The following is a 12,347-nucleotide window of genomic DNA, read 5'->3' as shown; positions in this document are numbered from 1 at the left end:
GAGAGAGAGAGAGAGAGAGAGAGAGAGAGAGAGAGAGAGAGAGAGAGAGAGAGAGAGAGAGAAAGAGAGAGAGAGAGAGAGAGGCTCCACAGTCTGAGGTCCCAGAAACAGTGGACATCAATGCCTAGGTTTGCTCAGATTTTATAGAGATCTAACACAATGCTGTCTCTACTTTTCCATCATCTGTATCTTACTCTACCCTCCTTCTTCATCCTCCTCAATCCTTTCCCAGCGTTTCTGATGAAGTTTTTAATTGAGTCAGAATTTTAGGCCTGTACAAGGATTTATCAGATTACAACAATTCAGGCTAAAAACACTCTTCGAAATATTTCTTGGGCTATAGCATTGCAACATTGGGCTATAGAATTCAGACTGACTCAAGATTATAGCTTGTAAATTTTGAAATTTCTTTCATAGAATTAGGTTACACCTAAACTTCTTCCCACAGGAATAGAAGAAAGTTTCTTAGCCACATTTGAAAAAGAGTATATTAAAGGCCTATATATATATATATATATATATATATATATATATATATATATATGCTTGTGGAGGGGTTTCTTCTACTCTTCAAAAGAAGAGATTGATATCTCCTAGTGGAGGGCACTTAACTTCACTATTTTTCTATAGGAAGTTGCTAATCCATAATTACTAATACTAATCAATGTATATTGGGGAATAATGCACAAATTTCATCCCACACACTTGGAACCAATACACAGTATTGATTCTAGCACTGAAGATAAGGATTTTTTAAAAATTTTTAAGACCCTAATATCTTTTATATATATCCTTCTGTATTAATTTTATTTGTTACAGGGCTAGGCTATGGGGGTTAAGTGACTTGCCCAGGGTCACACAGCTAGGAAGTGTCTGAGGCCAGATTTGAACCTAGGATCTCCTATCTCTAGGACTGGCTTTCAATCCACTGGGCCATCCAGCTGCCCCCTGAAGATAAGGATTTACAAAAACAAACAAACAAACAAAAAACATCAGAGTTGGTTTCTCTGATAACTTCTTTTAATTAGGTGTTCAGGTTCTTTTTTTTTTTTTTTTTTAATCTCATGACTTTCAGACAAACCAGTGATTCTTAGATCCTCTCGTCTGCATTTATTTCCTATGTAAGTTGTTTGTTCCAGTGAGAGATTTCAAATATTTTTGAAGAATTTTTTCATTCTTTTGAATTTGTTATATTGTTTCTTGATGTCTCAAGAAGTCATTACCTTCCATTTGTCCAATTCTAATTTTAGGGAGCCATTGTTCTTTGAATCTTTGTACTTCTTTTTTTAGGAAATTATTTTCCTGTTTGAAGTATTATATTTCCTTTTAAGGGAACTATTTTCAGTAATTTTTTTTTGTTCTAAATTCTTGATTTTTTCTATCATTTTCTATTCTAATTTTTCTTCTAAGTTTCTTAATATTTGGTTTGGTACCCTTATTTGAATTCTTCCAGGGGATCATTTTGGACTTGACATCCTTTTGCATTTTCCTTTGAGGCTCTACAAGTTTTCATTTTTGTATTGTCATCCTCTTCTGAACTTATAATTTGTCCATCTCTCTTATTGAGATATTTTTCTAATTTTTTCTCCGTCTTTTGCTTATTTAGAGGTTGTTTTTCCGTTGAATTTGTCTATATGTTGAAGTTTATCTCCATTAATGGGATGGGGGAATAATGTCTTATGGTGCTGTACTTTGTCTGGCATTGGCTCAACTGTCTTGGTATCATATTGGACACCCTTCAGTGTGGCACACTGGTTTTCCTGCTGTGTGGTTGTTTGTAGCTGTGCAGTTCAACTGGTTGGAGTTGGGTTCAGCCTAATTCTGATGAGGCTGGACCTTGTTAGGCAGAGTGCCTCCCATCACTCCTTCACTACTTAAGCAAGGTCACACTGGGTCTCTGCTCCAGGTGGATTATGCAGGGCTTCTTGCCTCTCATTGCTGCTTGCTCCATATTGTATTTATTTCCTTTCTTCCTTAGCTGAGTTCTTCCCTAACTGTTCTGTTTCTTATTCCACTTTTTATTACATATTGCATCTGAGGCTTGTTTTGTATTCCCTCCATGTACCCCAGAGAGATGAGTCCTCTTTTCTGTCTCTTGATGTTCTTTTGGGCCAGAGAACTGCTTCATTCTGTCTTCGATTGATTCTGCTTCACCAGTATTTATTTTGAGGCATTATTTTTCTTCTGTGGTCATTTGGAGGGTGCTTGGCAGGCTTTAAGTGTTTCCTACTTTTCAGTCTTAGCCTGATCTGCCAATGCAAATTACTAGCATGTATATTCAGCTTTAAAATTTGTAAAATTTTTTCAACATTTGATACTTAAAGTAAGCCTTTGAGAAAAGTATCATTATTACCCACATTTTAAAGATGAGAAAATTGTATATGACAGAAGTGATTTGCCCAGAATCACATGGCTAGGAAGAATATGGGCCAGACTTAAATTCCATTTTTCTGGCTCCTACTCCAGCATTTTAAGAAAATGATAAATAGTTAATAATAGTAAAAATTAATCTGAAAGAACAAAATGTCAAAAATATCAAGAGAATTAATGAAAAAATATGAAGGAAGGTAGCTTAGCTGTATCAAATCTCAAATTATATTATAATGCAGCAACCATCAAAGCCATCTAGTATCAGCTAAGAAATAGAGTAGTGTAACAATGGAATAGATTTACGCATGCAAAACAAAGTTTTGATTGACCAAATAAGTTAGTGTTCAACAAACCCGAAGATCAAACTTTTGGAAGAAGTCACTATTTGGCAAAAACTGATGGGAAACTAGAAAACAGTATGGCAGAAACTAGACAGAGACCAACACTTCACGCTATATACCAAAGTAAATTCAAAATAGAAACCTACTTTAGAAATTAAGGGTGAAACCACAATCAAATTAGAACTACATAGAATAGTTTAGCTGTCAGATCTATGGATAAGGAAAAAAAAAACTTATATAAAAACAAGACGTGGAGAACATTACGAAATGTAATATAGATAATTTTGGCTAAATTAAGTTTTAAAGTTTCTGCACAAACATAAAAAAAACCCAATGCAACCATGATTAAAAGGGAAACAAGAGAACTGGAAAAAATTACAGCAAATTTCTCTGAAAACAGCTTCATTTATCAAATATATAGAGAACTGAGTTAAATTTATAAGAATACACAGCATTCTTCAGTTGATAAATGGTCAAATAATATGAATAGGCAATTTGCAGCTAAAGAAATTAGACTATCTTTAGTCATATGAAAAAATGTTCCAAATCATTATTAATTAGAGAAGTGCAAATTAAAGAATTCAGAGGAACCATCTCAAACCTATGAGACTGGCTAATATGAGAAAAAGGAAAATTATATATATTGGAAGGAGTGTGAAAAAATGGGGTCATTGATACACTGGTGTTAGAGCTATTAACTGCTATACCCATTCTGCAGAGCAATTTAGAAATATCCCTGAAGGACCATAAAGCTCTGCATACCTTTTTACTTACCAATACTACCACTAAGGCTATTTCCCAAAGAGATCAAATCTAGGGGGGAAAGACCTATTCATACAACAATATTTATAGCAGCTATTTTTGTGTAGTAGTAAACTAGAAACTGAAGCTGATGTCCATCAAATGGGAAGTGGCTGAATAAATGTGTTATATGATTGTAATATAATGATATTGTTCCATAAGAAATAATGCACAGGACAATCATAAAAAAGAAAGAAACAAATAAACAAAAAACAATCCTGTAAATACTTACATGAAGTGATTCAAAATGAATTGAGTAGAATTCAGATAATGTTGTGTAGAGTAACATCAATAAAATATGAAAATCAAATGTGAATAACAATGGCAGGAAATGACAATATTTTTATAATTATATATTTAAAATGCTTCTTATCTAAACAATAAGAAAAAAGAAAGGAAGGAAGGAAGAAAGGTAAGCTACTTAACTGACTCGACCCTCAGAAATTGTTACTGATAAATTTTTATTGCAGTTGGTATAACAAGAAGGGAGAAAAAGAGATTGAAAGGAAGAAATAATAACAGAGAGAAATTGAGACAGAAATAGATATACACACAGTGAGAATAAGAGAGAGAGAAACATCCTTCTTTTAAGACATACTTTTAAAGACTTTACTACTCTCTGTTTAGTCATGTTTTGTGTCATCTAATTAGGTTCTTCTTTGTTAAAAGCAGTCATACAATTCAGAAGCAACTTTACTACATTTTGCATTTCAAGCTCCATGGAAATGTCTATCATTCTAAAGAACTATGTCCCTGCATAGCAAATATCAACAAGGTGGACTCAGTGTCCCTGATAATTATACTTACAGGATTTCTAAATAGGCTACAAACAATACATTCACACACACAGAAATTAAATATGTAGTGATTTTTTTTCTTTTTGTGGGGAGAAGGAGAGTGATGAGACAAGTAATGAAAATGAAAAGCAATATAGTTATGGAGTATTCAAATTTGATACTTTCTCAAAAAAAAAGAGAAGAAAAAATAGTAGCTCTTTGAAATGGAAAGATACTCTTTCAGTTGTTAGAGGACCTGGGTTTTGATCCTGATTCTAATGCTTATTAGTACTATTACTTTTCAAAGTCACTTAACCTTTCTGAATTTCATTTTCCTTATTTATAAATTGAAAGGTAGCAGAATAAATAATTGATCTTTAAGGTCCCTTCTAAAACCAAAACCTCCATCTTGTCCAATTTGCATAAATTCCATATAATTGAACTCTGAAATGATGCTAATTTAAAAAAAAAAGATGCATTTAAACATTTAACATAAATTGTTGGGTTTTTTGATGAAAGGAGGAACATAAGTAGACTTTTTAAAAATGAGTTGCTACATATTGCTTCCAACAAACTACATCTGGGTTTATAGCATTTTTGTCTTCATTTCTTTTAAAATATATGATATCTCACTTATGAAAAAAGACAAAAATCTAATAAACTACACTCTGCATCTTTATCTTCTCTTTTTTTCTCTTGCCGCTACTATAAAATTTCACAAAGGTGAGGTCTGTGTTCAACACTCATTTTTTAAGCTTTCTTCAATAATGTTTTTCGCAAGCTGACTGCCAATACTACTCCTCTTGTAGTGTACAATATGTACCCACATTGACATCCCTCCTGCATTTGGCACTCGTGTTTATCTCCTTCATGAAATGACTTCCTCTCTTATACTTGCTTATACAATCTACTACATATGCTCTGCAGATACACAATTAGTGATAGACATACTACTTCCCTCTCTCCATAGTTCTAATTCACTCACTATATAACACTATTCCCTCAGAAACATAGCTAGAAGCTAAAATTTGTACCCACAAGAGAACCATGCCTAATACTACACATGGTCAGCAATGTTTAAGGAAACTATAAAAAGGTATTTAAAATTTAGGTCATAAATGTATTGACATATACTTGAGAAATATATAGGCAGATACTCAAATGCCACATCTTCTTTGTCCTGTTATGTATTGTCTCCCTGGTGCCATATTTTATTAAAAAATCAAAACCCAAAACATTGAGAATGTGGCCAGTATGTGAATGAGGCTATCATCATCACACAGTGAAGGACTGAAGACAGCACCAAATAGGAATCATTGAAGATATAGTTCATGTTAATTTTAGAAAAGTGTTGACACAATGTCATGATAGCTGCTTTCAAGTACTTGGACTATCATTTATTAAACTCATTAAATTTGTTCTTGTTGGTTTCAGAGGAAGCACTGGAAGCAGTATATGGAAGTTTCAGAGAGGAATAACTGTTGTGAAGAAAAACAACCACATTAACGATAAAAATGACCTCCATTTGCAATAACAACAACAAAAACTTCCTATCTCTGTTATGCAAAAATAGAATGAATTGCTTTGAGTGGTAATAGATTCTGAGTCAATGAATATCTTCAGGTAAAAGGTAAGTAATCAAAGAGAAATGAAAATTAAAGAAATTCTGAGGTTTCATTTTACATGTGTTTGTTAGGGGTAAAGGTGGATACTATCCAGGTAGCTTAGAGCACTTCTGAAGTGCTCTATAATAATATGGTTTTTCATTGGCTTCTGAGGGTATGTAAAATAAACTCACACTGGGATTCAAGACCCATGAGATCTGACTTTGATATGCTTTTCCATATTCATCTTATACTGTTCATTTATTTCATGAATTAATGTCTAAGCAAAGTGAACCTTTCTCCTTTTCTCTTTTAAACTATATTCTCCAGCATTAATGTCTTTGCTCACACTTTTCCATATGCTTTTCTTTTTCCTCTACCTTCCTCCTCTTCCAATCTCTATCTTTTAAGTTCTTTCCCTCATGAACCACTTCAGTTGTCATCACCACCCTAAACCATGTTTTCCCTTACCCTTGTTTCTTCATCCCTGTCCCCCAGAACTGTGCTATAAGGATGTGTTTTATGAGTACAAATGAGAAATCCAAGCTAAGTGCTATTATATAGTTTAAGAAGGAGAGATCACTTTCAAACATAGTTGAATACCTAATTCATATAAAAATATATACATATATATGCTGATTGAATCCCAAGCATTAAGAATAAAACACAATTAGGGTAGGTAGGTGACTCCGTGTGTAGAGAACCAGTCTTGGAGGCAGGAGATCCTGGGTTCAAATCTGGTATCAGATATTTATTTCCTAGCTGTGTGACCCTAGGCAAGTTATTTAACATCAAGTTCCATAATAATAATAATAAAGTTTGTAGGAGGTACAAACATCATCTTCCCAACTATGTATATAAAGTTTAATTTTATTGCATCCCTTATGATTTCTCTTTTCTGTTTACTTTTTTTTATAATAAACCTACCTTTATTACCTCATTATTACCTTGCCTTGAGTCTTGAATTTGAGAGTCAGATTTTTCATTCAGCTTTGTTTTTTTCTTTTCATCAGGAATGTTTGAAAGCCCTCCATTTAATTAAATGCCCATTTCCCTCATATTCTCCCCCACTTCATCATCAATCATGCCAAGTCCTAGTTGGTTACTGTTTTGATTGTAATTCTTATGTCTTTCAAAATTTTTCTCAATTTCAATTTCCTTTTCTATAAAAGATGGAGTTGGATAATAATCATACCTATTTCATAGGGTTGCTATGAAAAAGAAATATACACACCCACATGAAATAACTTTAATGTTTGTAAAGTATTATATATAATTTAAAGCTCTACACTAAGGAAAATATTACTATTATCACTGTCAAAGAGATCATGGTTAAGTCGCACTTCCTGTGATTCTGTTTCATCATTTGCAAAATGAAAGGTTTGGACTAGATAGCCTCTGAAGTCCCTTTCTTCTCTTTCTCTATATTTCTATGATAGGAAATCCCTTCCAGTTTTGTGAGTTCATAATCCTGTGAAAAGTATTTCAATTTCTTATGCTTTTTCATAACTGACACTGTTAATGTTTCAGATATCAAGTTGGTAACACACAGATGGCTGTTTCCATGTACTTTCACACATATATCAGCAAAAATAAGTGTCCCACCAAAAACACTATTTCTTAAGAATATCATATGGATGTTAGTCCCTGAAGAATTCAAGCAAAAACAAAACCAGAAAAACAGAATGGCAGCTGTAGGCAGGTATATATATAGTAGTCCAAGACACAATTTAAAAACAAAATTATCACTTTCTTTTTACTGAATATTTTCAATTTTAAAGGGTGAGAAAAGGAGAACAAAGTAACTTTTAGCAGTAGAATGAGAATTTATTAATTGAATAATTTTCCTATATTAAATGAAAAATATTTTATAGATATTAAATTGCTAACAGAAAAAGCATTTTAGGTGTCCTGAAAAAATATTTTCGGGGGCAGCTGGGTAGCTCAGTGGAGTGAGAGTCAGGCCTAGAGACGGGAGGTCCTAGGTTCAAACCCGGCCTCAGTCACTTCCCAGCTGTGTGACCCTGGGCAAGTCACTTGACCCCCATTGCCCACCCTTACCAATCTTCCACCTATGAGACAATACACCGAAGTACAAGGGTTTAAAAAAATATTTTCAAGAGGGAAATAAAAGGAAAATCTGACAAAAGGTATCATTAAATATTTTAGATAAAGAGATTTGAAGTCTAGTTTTTGTTTTGATAGTCAAAGGAAAATAAGGGCATAAGCATGACTTTCACTTTGAGATATATTAATCTTCAAAGTTGGCAATAATTTTTTTCCTTCAGTCACAAAGGTCACTTCCTTTCATTGTGATCAGTAGGTACTTATATCTTTTTCTGGAGTGGAGATGTCAACAATGAATTCTTCAAAGTTTATATACTTCGTGTATGGGTGGTAGTAAAGTACCTCCATGATGATTATTGCCCCTCTCTTTTTTGTCAGATTTATTGTGGCAAATATTAATATCTAGATTTTATATAGCACATTTAAGGTTGCACAGTGATTTGTAAAATATTAGTCATTTGATCCTCACAATAATCTTGAAAAGAAGATGCTTTTTTTGTAGATAGGTGCTATTATTATTTTTATTTTACATATGAATAAACTGAGACAGTTAAAGGTTAAATGACTAGCAATGCAGCTAGTCAGGCACTGAGCTCTTCTTGATTCCAGGTTCAGCACTCTAGCCACTCTATTGGTTTTTTAATTTTACAACAATTTGGTTGTTGACTATAAGTTGGTCTTATCTCTATCAATTGCCTGTAGGTATCGATCTAAAGGACTGGGGCATCTAGGTGCTACAGTGGACACAGTTCTGGGTCTAATATCCAGAAGACTCATCTTCCTGAGGTCAAATCTCATTCAACTGTATGACTCTAGGCAAGTCACTGGCTCAGTTTCTTACTATAAAACAAACTGGAGAAAGAAACAGCAAACCACTCTAGTATCTCTGACAAGAAAACCCCAAATGAGGTCATGAAGAATAATATGACTAAGCAAAAACAATTTCAATAGAACCAGTGATATGACTCAGTTTTTATGCTATTTTTATTCATATTTTGTTGCTATTTCTCATGGCCATATATCTAGGTAATCTATAGATATTTATGCTAGGAGATGAAGATTCATATAATTGAACAATTATGTCAGGGGCTATACAATAAAATTATTAGATTGATCTAGTTGAGAAACATTCAAGAGAGACATGAATCCTGTACTTGAATATTTGTAGGACTGATATGTAGAGGAGCAGTTTGATTTATTATTGTATAGATCTCAGATAACAGAATTTTGAAAACAGTCAATTCCATTGACTAGAAATTATAAAGAAATAGATAAGTACATATTTACCATAAAGACAATTTCTCTAAAAATTAAAAATATATGAGAGAAAAATATACTGCTTTGGGACATAGTGAATTCTCCATTAATAAAAACTTTCAAACCTCTAGAAACTGAAGAATTATTACTTGTTAGGAAACAAAGAAACTGCATGATTAACAGTGATGGAATACTATTGTGCTCAAAGGAATAATAAACTGGAGGAGTTCCATGTGAACTGGTAAGACCTCCAGGAATTGATGCAGAGCGAAAGGAGCAGAGCCAGAAGAACATTGTACACAGAGACTGATACACTGTGGTAAAATTGAATGTAATGGACTTTGTACTAGCAGCAATGCAATGACCCAGGACAATTCTGAGAGATTTGGGGAAAAGAAGGGTACCCACATTCAGAGGAAGAACTACAGGAGAAGAAACACAGAAGAAAAACAACTGCTTGAACACTTGGGTTCATGAGGACATGATTGGGGATGTAGACCCGAAAAGACCATGCCAATGTAACTATCAATAATATGTAAATAAGTCTTAACTGACCACACATGTTAAAACCAGTGGAAATGCGAGTTAGCTATGGGGTGAGGGGGTGAAGGGTTAAGTAAATACATCAATTATGTAACCTTGGAAAATTTTTCTGAAAATAAAAAATTAAAAAAAACAAAACAGTGAACTTTTTATTTTAGTGTTTTTTTCCCCATTACTCTTAATATATGTCCCTTTTCTAATGATCAACAAGTGGGCATTCTCCTCGAAGGAAAATATCTTATCAACCTTGATATATTTACAGTAAATTAAACAAGAAAGATGTGTTAAGAGTAGGTGCTACATGGTGAATAGCCCATATGCTTCATTGACATCCTTTTGATTTTACACAAAAGCAATGAATCTCCATTAATAGCATTACTACTGGTGTAATATAGTATTACTGCTTGTTGTGAACTTATCAGAGGTCACAGATAAGAACACTATAGCATTAACAGATACAGAAGAACTGTGATCTGTGTGTCAGATTCACAGATCCAAATGAGGACTGGGATATCTGCAAATTTCACGTTTTATATTTGGATTAAAAAATCAAATGCATCAATATAAGATGGAGAAAGCATAATTAAGCCACAGTTTGTATTTTTTAAAATTATCCTCTGTTAGTCTGTTACCCCAAGATAAGCCAGTTTTGTGATGAAAGTCAAAAAGGTTGAAGAGATCTTGGACTGCATGGAAGTGCAGGGTTTCTCTAAATAATGAGGTGCCTTTTTAGTTTGACTCAATCAGATCATAGCTCATGTATTGAAGTGATTTGAGGAAGGACATTGGGAAGCCCTTCAGAACATCAAGAAGAGGGCAACCAGTAGGGTGAGGAGCATCAAGTTGGAATCCAGAGGTAGATGAAAGTATTGAGGATGTGAAGATATATTGATGGAGAAAACAAGGTTCTTGGGGAACACGATAGTTGTCTTCAAGTATTGAAAGATAACCATGTGGCAGAGGCGTTAGAACCATTTTATTTGAGCCCATAGTGAAAAACTAGAAGTAATGGGTGAAGGAGGCAAGTACAATGCTCAATATGTGGAAAAACTTCCTCAAAATTTAAGCAACCTTAAAGTGGTGTAGCTGCCCAAGGCATTACTTTAATCCTGCCACACACTGAAATTCATTAAGCAAAAGCTGGATGGCAAATTCCCAGCTATGTTGTAGAAAGGACTCTACTCTAGGCTAGGCTATTGAATTCCCTTCCAACTCTGAAAGTTTATCGTTCTGTGATTCTGGATTGGGAAAGAAAACGAATAGCTTTAATGATTGTCTAGAGGTACCACAAGCATAATTAACAAGCACCCTTCAGCAACACCTGTTTTCTTGATACACTAGTAGGGAAAGGTTAAAATATTATTAAAACTATTTAGTGTAATGCAATTTCTGGAAAACTGGTAATGCCTATAAAGTAGAGAGATTCATCAGAATATTCTGTTACCTGAGATTCTTCACTCTGTAGCCAGTTTGATTTGATGGAAGTTTAGTAAAGAGAATTGATAGTTTGTTGTGCAGAACTGACTTCTCTTTGACGCAAATGTTAACAAGCGTTAACATCACCCAATGGGCCATGCACAAAGAATTTTTATTAAAGATGTCAATGCATCCATGATCTAATCAGAGTGAATGCTCCAACCAGATTGGTTATGTGCATATCACAACCTTGCCATATATATATGACTATGTATCCATATGTACGCATCATATGTATTCATATATGAGATACATATATGTTTATGTATATATTCCAAGGAGACCCTTGATCTGGCCCTGCTAAAGATGCTCCATTAAGGAGGTTATGGCCATTGTCTGTGGTGATATCTAAAGTCTTGGACTTGGGCTCAGATGGACTATGTTCAAATTCCAGCTCTGCCACTTGGAGGGTGAATTCAGGCAAGTCACTTAATTTTCCCGTGTGAAGGAATTGGTCAATAATTAGAGGGGTCCATTCTCTAATGTTTATTCCACCTCTAAATCTATGATCCTATTATCCTGCCTTTTGTCATTTGTCCTACTGGATTTACAGAAATATAGAGAAAATTTGGAATTAAGTCCTTTATTTTCTTCCCCTCATTCTGACAAAAAGCCATGCAGAATATAGAGGAATCTCATTGAGAAAAAGTTGCTATTTAGCTTGAATCTACCTTTCTCTCTGGGCATATCACATTACATTCACTAATCCCACCCTTCTAAACTTACACATACATTTGTTTCTTGGCTTCACTTACTCAAACATCTTGCTTTTTCCACCATTTCTGGCTAGCTGCTCACATGGTTAAGCAAAGTGTCTGGGCTTATATTTTTGTCTCTGGGGACTAGAAGTTATCTTTCTTTTGTAATCTTATGGAATAAATGGCATGTCTCTAATGACTATTATAAATACTTTTGTAGGATCTTCTAATTTCCTTTTTTGGATCTGAATTATCCCCTTCCTTAACCAGTATAAATGTTTGTTTACCATATTAACAAATGCAATGGATCCAGATCTTAAAAGTATATATATATATATATATATATATATATATCCTGTGGCTACAAGGGAAGAACTTAGACTACACATGTGGTATTACCTTCCTCAATATTTC

Source organism: Gracilinanus agilis, chromosome 1 (genome assembly GCF_016433145.1).
Source record: "Gracilinanus agilis isolate LMUSP501 chromosome 1, AgileGrace, whole genome shotgun sequence".
Classification (NCBI taxonomy): Eukaryota; Metazoa; Chordata; class Mammalia; order Didelphimorphia; family Didelphidae; genus Gracilinanus; species Gracilinanus agilis.
This window is presented reverse-complemented; position numbering follows the sequence as displayed.